Here is a 14457-nt window from a genome sequence, read left to right as displayed (position 1 = left end):
AAATCCCGGATATTTTGGATAGCCGCGAGTCTTTGAAATATGGTGCAGATCATCACAAATCTGGTAACCCAATATCTTATCTAAGGAAATTTACCTAATAGGTAATCTATCTAGATAAAGTAACAAGTCCAGCCACCCCTATAAATACCAAGGTGTGTTGTACCATGAATTCATTCACTCATCTTTACACTTAGCATTGTTATATTTTGAACTTTTTTTTGTCATCGTCGTCTAGTTTATGACTTAGGCATCAAACATGTCAGGCTGGAAATATTTCTGGAGCCATCTAATTTTTTTCATCTATGAAGATCCTCCAACCCCTTGTTGTCATCCCGAACTCATAGGTGTTGAAGATGTGCTCACCTGACCGAACCTGAGGTAAAAGTTTGGTTACATCAATTTGCATAAGTTGAACATGAAGATCAAGGAGACTGTAGCCAACAACAACGCAATCGGGGTTTCAATATTACTGAACTCACTCAACTAATAACTACTACCACTGACCAAGTGCTAGCTCAAAGGCAAAGAAACAACCCACTCTCCTCTAGGGAGGGATCATGAAGCAGTTACAGAACAGGGAAAGTTCGACTCTCTGATGGAAATACATGAAGATATGAGCTCTGAACAGTTTCAAGCCATCCCCATTACTCAACCGGCTGATGAAGAGAACACTATGTCTCCTTCTGGAAAAATCACGCCCGAAGACTTTCCAAGTGCAGAAACACAAAGTCATCAGATTACTACCGACATTCCATCTGAGTCTCCAACAATCTCTGCCATTGATACGTCTGCTCAACTGCCTCCACTTCAATTTTCAGCTGCTCAAACTGTTTCTGTTGATGAGGCAGAGAAGTTTCTATCCGATTTTGATAAAGCTATCACCTTTCAAGAAAAATCAGTCTCTCCATTAGGTTCTCCCACCACGGATGATCCAACAGCTCTTTCAGAACAGCTGTTGACCTCTCCCAAGGAATTGCATACAACACAGTTGACCAATCCTTTGATGTATGTATGCAAACTCTCCTCCACCAAGTTCTCCGCCAACAAAACCAGAGGAACCAGACGTCACTGGATCTAAACCGTCCGTTTCTACTGAAAACATTGATCAAATTATTCAGAGCATTGCGGATGAACTCCTTGAGCCTGAACCATCAAAATATTCTTGTAAGCTATCCTCGTCTCAACCGTCAAAATATTCTGGTAAGCTTACATACTTCATCGCTCTCAGCACGCTTTAAACATCATTACATTCGATCTTCTAAGGATCAATTTCGTGCTACTCAAAACAAACTGATTGTTCATATCAGTAACCTTTTGGTTATTTGATTTAGTCTCAATTTCTGGTGAACTAAGTGTGTTGGATCAATTTATTAATATGTGCTTATATGTGAATAATTATGTGTTGTGGGTTGTCTATTAAGTTAAGCCCAAAATAAAGTGATCAATTAATGTTTCGGATTATTGGGCTTTAATGTATCTAATGGGTTGTGGGCCTTTAATGTGTAGAGACATAAGTGTAATTTCTGTTTTTATGATGGGCTAAAACAGAAATATCAGAAGATATTGGTAAACTTTATCTATAAATAAGGGTCATGGTCCCCAGATCTCGCGTTGTTACTTTCACTATTCTCTCACCCATTAAGAAAATAGTTCTTAAGAGAAACTAAAGGATTCTCTCAAGGAAAGAGCGCGTAGATTTGGAAGATCAAGACACGTTCTAAACAATTCAGAATTATGGCTTCAGGTACGCTTCCGCTTAAGTTTTCAGTCAAATTCTTAATGATTTAACGTGATGGATTCTGCGGTTTATGGGTTTTCCCCAACAAGTGGTATCAGAGCCATTCATGTTTGAATCATTGAGATTTGTTTAAAGTTTTTGGATACTTTTTGGATCCAGATCTGAAAAATAAAATTTTTTTAAAATTTTTTTGATATGGCTTCAGATCTGGAAAATATATTGATATGTTTTCAGATCTGAAAATATTTTGATACGGTTTCAGATTTGAAAATTATTTTGGTTTAGATCTGAAAATTTTTTGATAATGTTTTAGATCTGGAAAATATTTTGGTTGAAAACCAAATCTTTTAAAGTTTCAGTTTTGGTAAAAAGATTTGGTTGTAAAATTTAAAGATTTGGTATAATATTTCGATTTTCCTTCCAGTTTTTGTTCAACAAAATTGTTTAGCCCAAATAGATGGGCCATTACCTAACTTGTAGTTATTTAGCCAAAGTCTTGGGAGCCCAGGAGATACAGCCCAAGCAGAGAAAAAGCCCAAGTAAAAATACAGTGGCCCAATGAAGAAACGTGATAGCAGTTCGCTGCTACGGCCCGACGTGGAAGGAAGTGGAAGAACGTGGAGTGACGGGGGAAGGGAAAACTGTCGTACAGAGTGGAACAAAAATGGGTGAAGACGATCAGAAAAGAACTCTCAACAACTACACACAAAAATCTACAGTAAAAGCTCTGCAGAATTCTATCATCAATTGCACGCTCATTTTTCATTTTCCAGTATTTTAGTTTCTTCATATTTCGCATATTCCTCCAACTTTCTTGTGATAATGTCGTTCAAATTCATAGCAACGTAATTAAATTTGATGTTGTTAATGGATTCCTTCTATAATTTTGTCATATTCCTTATTTCGTGTTTACGTTTTTGAGCCATTTCGAAGGAGTTATAACTTACGGCCGAATCGAGACCCGTAACGCTTGGTAAACAAAGTCAGATTATTTCACATATTTGGCACGAACACGTGCCTGGAACGCCCGCAAAATTTCAGCGACAAACAAGTTGGCACGCCCGGTGGGACCAAATGCCTCCAAAGCGTACTGAGAAGAATGAAGGAATTCCTCCATCACATGGAAAAAATCATCGTTCACAGGAGGAAGAAACTGATGCAGAAGGAAGAACGGTTGAAAGGCTTGTACACCAGTTCGAGGAAGAAACTATGAAAGAAGGAATTGCTATTTCTGGTGGTGACGGGTCTTCGCTGAACTTTATGTTGGCTATGGAGAAAAATATCCGCTGTGATTTCAAGGAAATGACCCAAACTTTCTCTACTGTTATGATGGAATTTGTGGCAGAAATGAAGGAATGGAGGAAATCTGTAAGAGGAGAGGCTGTTACACCAGAAAATGCTGAACTCCAAGAAACTGACGTTAAATTGCCAAAAGATCAAGGCCAGGGATCAGGAATTTCTCAAGCAGGTGAAAATCGCCGCTTGGGGGAAACACGAATTCCAGAATCTTCCAGGGGAGGGAGATACACTCCTCCGCACAAGAGGGATGAGGAATTGGGATTGAAGTTCCAAAACTGCAACAATGGCAAACAAATGGCTGGTAACGTGTTCTCTGTGACGTCTCCTAACTCACATCCAGGGATGTATGTTGACGGGGGAGTGCGTGGATATCCAGCGCCAGGTTCGGGGAATAATACTCGGGGGGCAACCTATTCTCCTCACCATTTAAGACAAACTCCAGCGTTGGATTTTGAGATGGTACGTGATGTGATTCAAGAGTTGTATGGCCCAGGAGTGAGGCCAATCAACCGACCAGAATTCCATAAACCGTATCCTGATATCGTGGATCATGAAAACCCTTACCCAAGAGGATATTGCATTCCAGACTTCACGTTATACTCCGGGGAAGACGGTCAATCCAGCATGGAACATGTAGCCAGGTTTACAATTCAGTGTGGGAAATTGGCAAATTTGGAGAACTTTTCTAATTACAAGTTACGTTTGTTCCCAAATTCCATGACCAGTACTGCTTTCACATGATATGCAACGCTGCCTCGGAACTCTATTATGACTTGACATGATATGGAACGTCAATTCCATACACAATTCTTCAGGACGGTACCTGAGATTAGTATAGCAGAATTGTCAAGAGTGGTCCAAAAACCCGGGGAATCTGCTAATGATTTCATTTGTAAATTCAAGAAGGTGAGAAGCAGGTGCAGAGCTTTCCTTCCTGAATCAGAGTACGTGAAGATGGCACAGCGAGGACTCGATTTTGAACTTAGAAAGAAGTTCCAAGGGATGGAATTCCGTGACTTTTATGAACTCGCTGCCAAAGTGTCAGAGTATGAGGAATTGTTACGAGAGGAGAGCCATAAAAGAAAATCTACAGGGGGCTCTTATTTCCAGGAAGTGGAGGAAGTTGCATTGGCAGAAGTAGCAAATTCCAGATCACGCACTGTCCCTTCGTTGAGGCGCAAGGGTGAAGAACTTTCCAAGAAAAACATGCCTCCAGCGCAAACTCCCTATACGTTCGATGCATCAAGGACGGAGGAAATCTTTGATCATTTAGTGAAGGAAAATTTTATAACATTCCCCCCAGACCATAAGCTGCCCACTAGGGAGGAATTGAAAGGGAGAGATTACTGTAAGTACCACAATTCCTTCAATCATAATACTAATGCTTGTTGGGCTTTCAAGAATGTCTTGCAGGAAAGAATCAACAAGGGGATCTTGAAATTCCCCGAGAAAAAAGAGGCAATGATCGTGGATGAAGATCCTTTTCCCCCGATAGCCAATGTGAACATGAGCAGTACTGACTTGCGCTTCTTGATCAATGAGAGGAGGAGGAGTGGAAACATGGACATGTCCATTAGGCCAAGAATTACTGTAAAGAAGTGTTGGGTACCTCGGAAAATGATGTTTGAGGTTAAAGAGAAGAAATCAGAAACTTGTCATGGAAAAGACCGCTATTACAGTGAGGAAGATCTGCATTATACTGGAAGGAATATGAGGTATGACAGGGAATCCATGGCCAGAAGGCCGGTGAACCAGTACCTCAGAAGGAGCCCGTATTCTTGGTCGATGAATAACGAGAGAAGAAATGGCCAGCAGTCATCTCATAAGATAATACAGAGGCCATCTCTTATGAACACTGATAAAAAATATGAGAGGAATTCCCGCTTTGTTGTTCCTCCCAGAGCAATCCCTGATGGTGTATGGAGGCGAGTAGAACATCCAAAATTCCCAAAGCCTCTTTCTAGAACCCAAAAACGACGTTTGTTGAGAGAAAAAGCTGCCGAACGTAGGTCTGGGGTAGAGGAGTCATTTAAAGAGAAGAAAAAATTTGGGAGGAAGGCTACTGAAGATAATGAGGAGGAAGATGATGATCTATTATCGGAGGAAGACAGTGAACTAGTCAAGAGGGCTACTGTCAAAGTGGGGCAGATTTTGATTTCATTTGAATGTGCCACTGGCTCGTTAATGTTGCCAGAAGAATTCAAACGCAAAAGGATGTGTGAGTCCGAAGTGTTCGCTGGAAATCAAAATGATACACAACCTGTTCAGACTGAGATTTTGAATGAAAGCGTCGGTGTTTTTGTCGATGAAGAGAAAAGAGTATTGATGAAACGACCCACAAATGAAATGACTCAGCATATTAAACCACTCTATATTGTAGCGCATGTGAATGGAAAGCCGTTGTCTAGAGTGTTAATAGATAATGGGTCTGCTGTGAATATTTTGTCGTACAGAATTCTTCAGAAATTGGGGAAGGAGGTGGAGGATTTGATTCCCACTGAAGTTTCTGTGGCAGCCTTTACCGGAGAGTCTACAAAAACTCTTGGGGTGTTGCCAGCAAACATCACTGTAGGCTCCCGATCTTCGTTGTCAGCCTTTTTTGTGGTAAATTCCAGTGCTAGTTTCCACGCTTTGTTAGGAAGAGATTGGATTCACACCAATCATTGTGTACCATCATCCATGCACCAGTTATTGTTGATGTGGAAAGGGGATGAAGTGGAAGTGGTACAGGCTGATTCACAGCCGTATCAGTCAAACTCCAACGCAGTAGAAGCTAGATACTATTATGGAGCCTTCGGACCTATCAGAATTCGTGAGTACAAGGTGAATGGGCAGCAAGGAGCAGTCTACATGGACACCAAGAAGGTAAGGGAAGCAGTTGAAAAAATTCTCAAACCCACTGCCATGGTCTCTCCTAGACCCATGGTTCGACCTTTTATCGAGGTGGTCGATGATTAAGTTCACTAAAGAAGAAATGGAACTGGCTGCAACTTCCGAGTGGAAAGCCACATTGCAGCAGCTGGTGACTGAAATCCAATCTCAGGAATTATGGGACATTGATGAAACTGAAGTAATATTTGAAGACGGATTTGATATTAGTGAGGAAACAGAGTTACAATTGGAAGACATAGTCTTAGCTCCGGCTCAAATGGAAGATCGGCAGCCGGAGACTCAAGACCCTTTGAAAGAGGTGAATCTGGGAACTGTGGAATGCCCTAAACCCACGTACATCAGTGATTTATTGGGGGAAGAGACGCAAAAGGAAATGGTGAAACTTCTTACAGAATTCAAAGATTGTTTCGCATGGGAATATGAAGATATGCCTGGTATAGACCGTAAATTGGTGGAACATCGACTACCAATTAAAGATGGTTTCAAACCATACCAACAGCCGGCTAGAAGGATGTCCAAGGCGATTGAAGCAAGGGTGAAAGAAGAAATTGAAAAATTGCTTAAAGCAAAATTCATCCGTCCGATAAGGTACACGGAGTGGCTGGCAAACATAGTCCCGGTCATGAAAAAGAATGGGAAGCTTCGAGTTTGCATAGATTTCAGAGATTTAAATTGTGCCACCCCGAAAGACATTTATGTCATGCCAGTAGCTGATATGTTAATTGATGCAGTGGCAAAAAATGAGTTGATGTCATTTATGGATGGATTTTCAGGATACAACCAAATAAAAATAGCAAAGGAGGATCTATCCAAGACAGCTTTTAGATGCCCTGGAGCGATTGGCACGTTTGAATGGCTTGTTATGCCATTTGGATTAAAAAATGCAGGGGCAACCTACCAAAGGGCCATGAATACCATTTTCCATGACATGATTGGTCAATGCTTGGACGTATACATTGACGACATTTTTGTGAAATCAAGAAAAGCAGCAGATCACTTTGGCCATCTTAAGAAGATTTTTATAAGGATGAGGCAGCACAACTTGAAGTTGAATCCTTTGAAATGTGCTTTCGGTGTACAGGCTGGGAATTTCCTTGGGTTTTTGGTTCACCAACGAGGAGTAGAGGTGGACAAAAATAAGGCTAAAGCTATTATGGCAGCGATGCCACCGAAAAATAAGAAGGAGCTACAAAGATTCCTCGGCCAGGTAAATTATTTAAGAAGATTTATTTCGAACCTGGCAGGTAAAACTCGTGAATTTTCTCTATTATTAAAGTTGAAAGAATCGGAAGAATTTAAATGGGAAAAGTGTCACCAAGAAGCCTTTGATAAAATAAAAGAGTATTTGTCTAAACCTCCTGTTTTGATGCCCCCAAAACATGGTTTTCCCCTCAAATTGTACGGATCGGCCGCTCAGGATTCTATTGGATGTCTTTTAGCACAAAATAATCAAGAGAATCATGAGCAGGCCATTTATTATCTGAGTCGTTCATTAACAGAGGTGGAAGTTAGATATTCAGCCGTAGAAAAGTTGTGTTTGGCGTTGTATTATTCATGTACTAAACTGCGGCATTACCTGATTCATTCAAGAGTTTATGTGATTTCACAGACAAATCTTGTCAAATACATGCTTCACAGGCCTATCTTGACTGGGAGAATTGGCAAATGGTCGCTGGCTTTGGCCGAATTTACATTGATTTATTGTCCCCAAAAATCCATGAAAGGCCAAGCCATGGCGGATTTTTTGGCAGACCACCCTATGGTTGATGCGGCAGGGAGTGCACCAGTAGATATCCCAGTATTATATGTTGATCATCCTTGGATATTAAAGTTTGATGGCTCCAGCACAGAGAGGGCATCAGGGGTGGGAGTCGTGATAACATCCCCAACGGGTGTGAAGACTGCCTTGTCATTCAACCTAGACTTCCCTTGCACCAATAATCAGGCTGAATATGAAGCATTAGTGATTGGTTTGGAGAATTTACGAGATTTGGGCGCTAAAGATGTATTGATTATAGGAGATTCCCAGTTGGTTCTCAAGCAGATGTCAGGGGAGTATAAATGTTCGAGTTTGGCGTTGGCCCCTTACTTTACTGCTGCTTCACAGCTTCTTGATGATTTTGAAGATGTGACATTCCAACATGTGCCAAGGCAAGACAATTGGGAAGCTGATGAATTGGCTCAAATTGCTTCCGGTTTAAAGATGTCGCCCGAGCTCACCCACAAACTCTTGTTGATACAAAAAAGAAATCACCCTTCAATTCAACAGCGGGGAATACAAGTGGATACTTTCGATATTGATGTTGACCTCGCTGGAGATTGGAGGGATGAGATAAAAGATGCATTGAGAAATCCTGAACAGAAGGTGCATTATGGTTTGAAGGTGAGGACCTTACATTATATCTTGATGGGAGATGAACTGTACAGGAAAGGGGATGATGGTTTGTTGCTGCGATGTTTGGGTTTCCCAGAGGCCATGAGAGTAATGCAGCAAGTCCATGAAGGAATATGTGGGGCACACCAGTCAGGGTTTAAAATGAGGTGGTTAATCCGCAGACATGGCCATTACTGGCCATCGATGCTGAAGGACTGTATAAGATATTCGAGAGGATGTCAACGGTGCCAAAAACACGGAAATATCCAGAGAATACCAGCTGATGAATTGCATGCCGTCATAAAACCATGGCCCTTTCAGGGGTGGGCCATGGATTTGATAGGGAAAATTTATCCTCCTTCATCAAAAGGACATTCCTTTATAATTGTGGCTACCGATTTTTTCACCAAGTGGGTTGAAGCCCTTCCTATGAAGAAGGTGGAACAGAGAGATGTTGTTACATTCGTGAAGGAACATATTATTCACAGATTTGGAATCCCGCAATCGATCACCACTGACCAGAGAACTATGTTCGTGGGGTCAGAAATGAAGGAATTTGCCGAGGATTATGGAATCCAGTTGATCAATTCTTCACCTCATTATCCCCAGGTCCAATGGTCAAGCTGAAGCTTCAAACCAAGTATTGATCAAAATATTGAAAAAGATGATGGAGGATAACCCCCGAGATTGGCACCGTCTGTTATCAGAAACTTTATGGGCTTATCGGACATCAAAGAGAAGTGCTACCGGTACAAGCCCTTTCACCTTGACTTATGGGCATGATGCAGTATTGCCTATGGAAGTGGTAGTCCCTTCTTTGAGAGTAATGAAGCAAAATGATTTGGAACCAGAGAGTTACACTGAAGCTATGATCATGGAACTTGAGGATTTGGATGAGCTGAGAATGCAGAAATATAATGCTTTGATGCTGCAGAAGTCCAAGGTGGCCAGAAGTTACAATAAACGTGTGAACAAGAAAATATTTGAAGAAGGAGACGTGGTTTGGAAGGTGATCCTATCTCTTGGATCCAAAGACAGGGAATTCGGCAAATGGTCGCCCAATTGGGAAGGGCCATTCAAAGTTTATCGAGTTTTAGATGGAAACGCATACTGGCTGTCCAGTCTGGATGGGAGGCCACATAGAAGATGCATCAATGGCAAGTATTTAAAGCACTATTATCCCAGTAGTTGGGTGGAGATGTCGGAGCCGAAGGGTTCATGAAGCGGGATGCGAAGGAGTGCAGTACTAAGTAGGCTAAATGACCACTTTGTTTAGATCTGTCGTAATTAATTTGTAAGGAGTGCATATGAATATGCAAGGAATCGGCTTTTAAGCCATTCCTTGTTGAACTTGTTTGTAAATAGTGATGAAGTACATGTAAATAAATAAATTAGGCTCATGGAGTCCGTTGTAATTAGTTTAGGTAAAATGCTCATGGTGCTAGTGGGCCAAGTCGACGACGTAACGAAGTTCATTTAGTGCAGGACTTGAAACTTCACTGAACTTTATTGGGAACAATGTGGTTTGGCCGTTCATTGGGAATATGTGTTGATTTGCGTTGATTTGCGTCGTTAGGAGATGTTCACTCTTTAGAAAAATTTTGGCAGAGTTTCCCTTGTAAATGTAGTATGCCAAAATGTGAATACCTACAAACAAACCCCCAAGCAACAGATATCCAAACAAAATTATATTCCAACAGCAAAATTGGGTTTCTAGTCATTCACCAACATTCACGAAACAAAAGAACAAGCCAAATCATGGCAAACAAGTGTAATATGTCAAGAAAACATTACATTAGTGTTCTAGAAAATTCCCAAAAACACCAAACATAAACTGAGATGAGACGGAGTATCAAGAAAGGTCAAGTTGGCGCAATTCTTCCCATTTGGACAGGCACTCGGCTCGAGTTCGCTCAGCAGCCCTCAAGTCATCCTCCCATTGTTGATAGGCTTGTTTCTGATTCATCAAATCATCACCCAGACATTGAATGTCGAGCTTGAGTTTATCGGAGGAAGTTTTTACAACCTCACTCTCGTGCAGAAGAGTTACCATATCAGCTTTGTGTTGAGCGAGTTCCGTTTCTAGTTTCTTCACCAGTTCCTCCTTGGCATCAAACTCTGCAGTCTTTTGATGCAAAATGGATAAGGCAGTTTGTCTCTCGGAGAGTAGGCTATCCAATCTTTCTTTCTGTCCCTTGAAATTTCTTACCTGAGTCAATGTCTCGGAACAAGTGGAACTTGAAGCCTGAAAAGCAGAAAACATAGATGGCAGAGTATTCAGTATATCATGCAACGGGGATGCGGAGGAAAAATCAGGGCTACTTTGCAGTATGGACATGGCAGACAGAATGGTGCTTCTCTCCATGGTTCTTAAGGCATCAAGATTTATATTTAGAAAATGCCGCAGCGAAGCCTTGGCGGTGGCTTCTTCCAAGCCAGTAGGAATATGAGAAGAAGAAACCATAGGGGAGGCCCCGGAATCTAAAAAGCTAAAGTCAAATTCCTGATTCTCTTCAACCAAAGAGACCATCGCCCTCCGTGCCGATAAATCCTACAAAACCAGAGAGAAGGTGAGACCCAAACAATAACTGGCAATGAAAGGGAGAGTAGAATGGCTATTACCTGACAATGGGAGCCAGCCGAGGGAGATTTCTCTACCACATCATCAAAATGACCCCCGGGAAGAACTTTTCTACGCTTGAATGCGGCCAGAGGAGTGGCCAAAGGGATGTGCTCATCCGACTCGGTTTTTCTGGAAGGACTGGAGGTTGAGGAGGAGTCAAGTTCTTCCACCGTCACAGGGCCAGCTGAAGGAATGGAGGTGAGTGGTTGGATTGCCCGAGACAAATGAGTGGTAGATCGAGTCCGCCGTCTCGACGGCGAAGGAACAGATACTTGTTTCACTTGAACAGACGGAATCACTGGGGTAGGATTGGGCTTCCCCTCCTTGCCTTTTTTATCATTCCTTGCAACCGACAGATCCAAGGCTGGTCGAGGACTTTGAGGATCTACATGTCCAAATACATAATATTTAAAATCTCAGAGTAGAAAATCATACAAAAGCAGGGGAAAATATGCCTGATATGTCCAGCTCTGCAGGGATAATACAACTGTATCTCGCAGTCCACCATGCAAGGTAGTCATCGGAGACTGAAATGGGGGCCTCCACAACAGGAGTCTTAAAATATTCGACTTGCTCCGATAATTCGATCAACGATAGGGAGGTGAATTTTTTTTGAGACAACTCCGCTTTCATCATTTCGTTCAGGGAGCGAGGCAGATACAAAGCGTTTGAAGGGACGGTTGGACACAAACCTAGCTGGGAGAGGTACAAGGTTGGATTGTAAAACTCAAAAACATGGGTACTCTGATCACGGGGGGACACCCCGTCATGTACTAGGAAACGAGGATGTAGGGTGGCAATCCGCACATTGTTAACCAAGGAAGTTACGTCTGTCGCTTTACTGGTAGCCATATACCCAATCCACGAGTAATCCTCGGCTGTGATGGTGAGGAATGGTGGCCGGTGAACTGCTCGAGAGAAGGGCAGAGATCGCATAAAAGCACACACCCCTGCAACAGTGAAAGTACTCTGACAAGCCATTAGTTCCCTCCGTGACAACCTCTCAGAAAGAAGGCCGGGTGGGGATTTTAACTCAGGAAAATAAGAGAACAGCCACATCTGAAGAAACCACATCACCCTGTTAAGTCTAGAGAGGGGCACATCATTCACGGCAACATTCAGCCAATGGTAGAGTGATCCCAGAAACATCACACCAAGACCGTGTACATTTCCAGTGTTCAGAGACCGAGCGAGGGCCAGATATTCCATAGTCGGCTTACCAGAAGAAGGACAAAAAAGATACTTACATATCAGTACCCACATAAAGGATATACGTTCTTCGCTGGTAGGGGAAGTCCTCTTGAGAGCGCTCCAAGACCTGATAATCTGAGAGTAAGAAGAAGGGCTCCAATACTGTTCAGGGAGCTGGGGTACGTCCCGGGCATCTACCAGGCTAGCAAAGTCGTTTCCTAGAATGGGAAGACCAGTGAGATGCAAAACATCTTGAAGAGTGATGGACATATGGCCGCATGGAAAAATAAAGGAATTACAATGCGGTGCCCACAGCCGAATGGCACCCTCAAGAAGGTCAAGATTGAAGGTACGGTCGGTGGTGGACATTTGGATGAATTGGTAAAGGCCTTGCTTTCGCCACATTCCCCCATCAAATTTTTTCAACCTCTCCACCCAAACATTCTAGTTAACGTCTCCTCTGGGTAAAGATTTAAATTTGACAAACTCAAAGGGTGGTACAACAGTGCGATTTAGCAGTAAGACGTTTGGCTCAAGGATGGGCAGAGGAAAAAGCATGTTGGTGGCCTCGGTGGATAAGGGAATATGGAGATAGGAAGGATCAATGGCATGATTAAAAATTTCCACCAAATTCGAGTCTTCCTCGATGATCGTTGAGGGTCTGCAAATGGCATTAAATTCAAAGTGAGATGAATTGAGGCTTATCAAAGACGTCCAGATAAAGAGTAAACATACCCAGAAGTAGACATCCCAGTAACAAATCTGCTATTAGGGGAAAGAGGTTGGCTCCTACGGGTAAAACGATAGGTGCTCACAAGTGAAGAATCACTGCTTGTCCCTGTGAGTTAATACACACGAGCTACTTCATATCTTAAATCAGGAAACCTCTTCAAAGGAAAAATTAACATTGACAGGATAGAGCATTAAACGGCATAATGATTTCATTACCACAAGTGCCCGAACAACGCCCACCTGAAGGTATCAATGCAAAGTTTCGAACAAAAATAGAGGATGTCCACACAATTAATTCCACCATATTGAAGGAAAGTATGAACCCAAGAACCTACCTGCTTCCTGGAGTCGCACGGGCAGCAAGGTGCGAGGAGGAGGAACCAAATCACGCAAAGGAAGAACAGACCTCGGTTGCGCCCAGATCGATCCACACTCTGAGGTTCGTAATCGACTAAAAGCGTCCGGACAATGGGCAAAATCAAGGAACGAAGGGCGGTAGGAGGGAGCTTTGTTTCTGTGTTCCAGCGAAGAAGTGTGGTGATGAGGATACAATGGAAGGAACGAAGGGAATGCGTAGGAGGTTTAGGGATTTGGTGCGGAGATCGAGGAAGATAATTGGGAAATAAGGTTTGTGATAGAAATATAAACAAGCCAGGATCTTGTATTGTGAAGGGGGTACATTTTCAAACTCATTTTTGAAGGACTCCAAGGAAATAAAAATGCTTGGAAATGTGCGAGGGAATTCTACGTGTTTGAAAAGGGACGTGCGAAAACATAGCCAAATTGGCCCATGGGCCAAATTGGCTACGGGGGGCAATTGTTTAGCCCAAATAGATGGGCCATTACCCAACTTGTAGTTATTTAGCCAAAGTCTTGGGAGCCCAAGAGATACAGCCCAAGCAGAGAAAAAGCCCAAGTAAAAATACAGTGGCCCAATGAAGAAACGTGATAGCAGTTCGCTGCCACGGACCCGACGTGGAAGGAAGTGGAAGAACGTGGAGTGACGGGGGAAGGGAAGACTGTCGTACATAGTGGAACAAAAGTGGGTAAAGACGATCAGAAAAGAACTCTCAACAACTACACACAAAAATCTACAGTAAAAGCTCTGCAGAATTCTATCATCAATTGCACGCTCATTTTTCAATTTCCAGTATTTTAGTTTCTTCATATTTCGCATATTCCTCCAACTTTCTTGTGATAATGTCGTTCAAATTCATAGCAACGTAATTAAATTTGATGTTGTTAATGGATTCCTTCTATAATTTTGTCATATTCCTTATTTCGTGTTTACGTTTTTGAGTCATTTCGAAGGAGTTATAACTTACGGCCGAATCGAGACCCGCAACGCTTGGTAAACAAAGTCAGATTATTTCACATATTTGGCACGAACACGTGCCTGGCACGCCCGCAAAATTTCGCGACAAACAAAAATATTCAAGAGGAAAATCGAAAATTCGGATTTTTTTATTTTTTATTTTTAAAAAAGATACGGTTTCGGGTCGGGTCGTACGGAACAGGCCGACCCGACCCATACGGGTTCGGACCGGATCTTACGTACCGGGTCGATCCGACCCATACGGATTCGGGTCGGGTCTTATGGACCGGGTT

This window comes from Primulina eburnea, chromosome 6 (assembly GCF_022965805.1).
Source record: "Primulina eburnea isolate SZY01 chromosome 6, ASM2296580v1, whole genome shotgun sequence".
NCBI lineage: Eukaryota > Viridiplantae > Streptophyta > Magnoliopsida > Lamiales > Gesneriaceae > Primulina > Primulina eburnea.
This window is presented reverse-complemented; position numbering follows the sequence as displayed.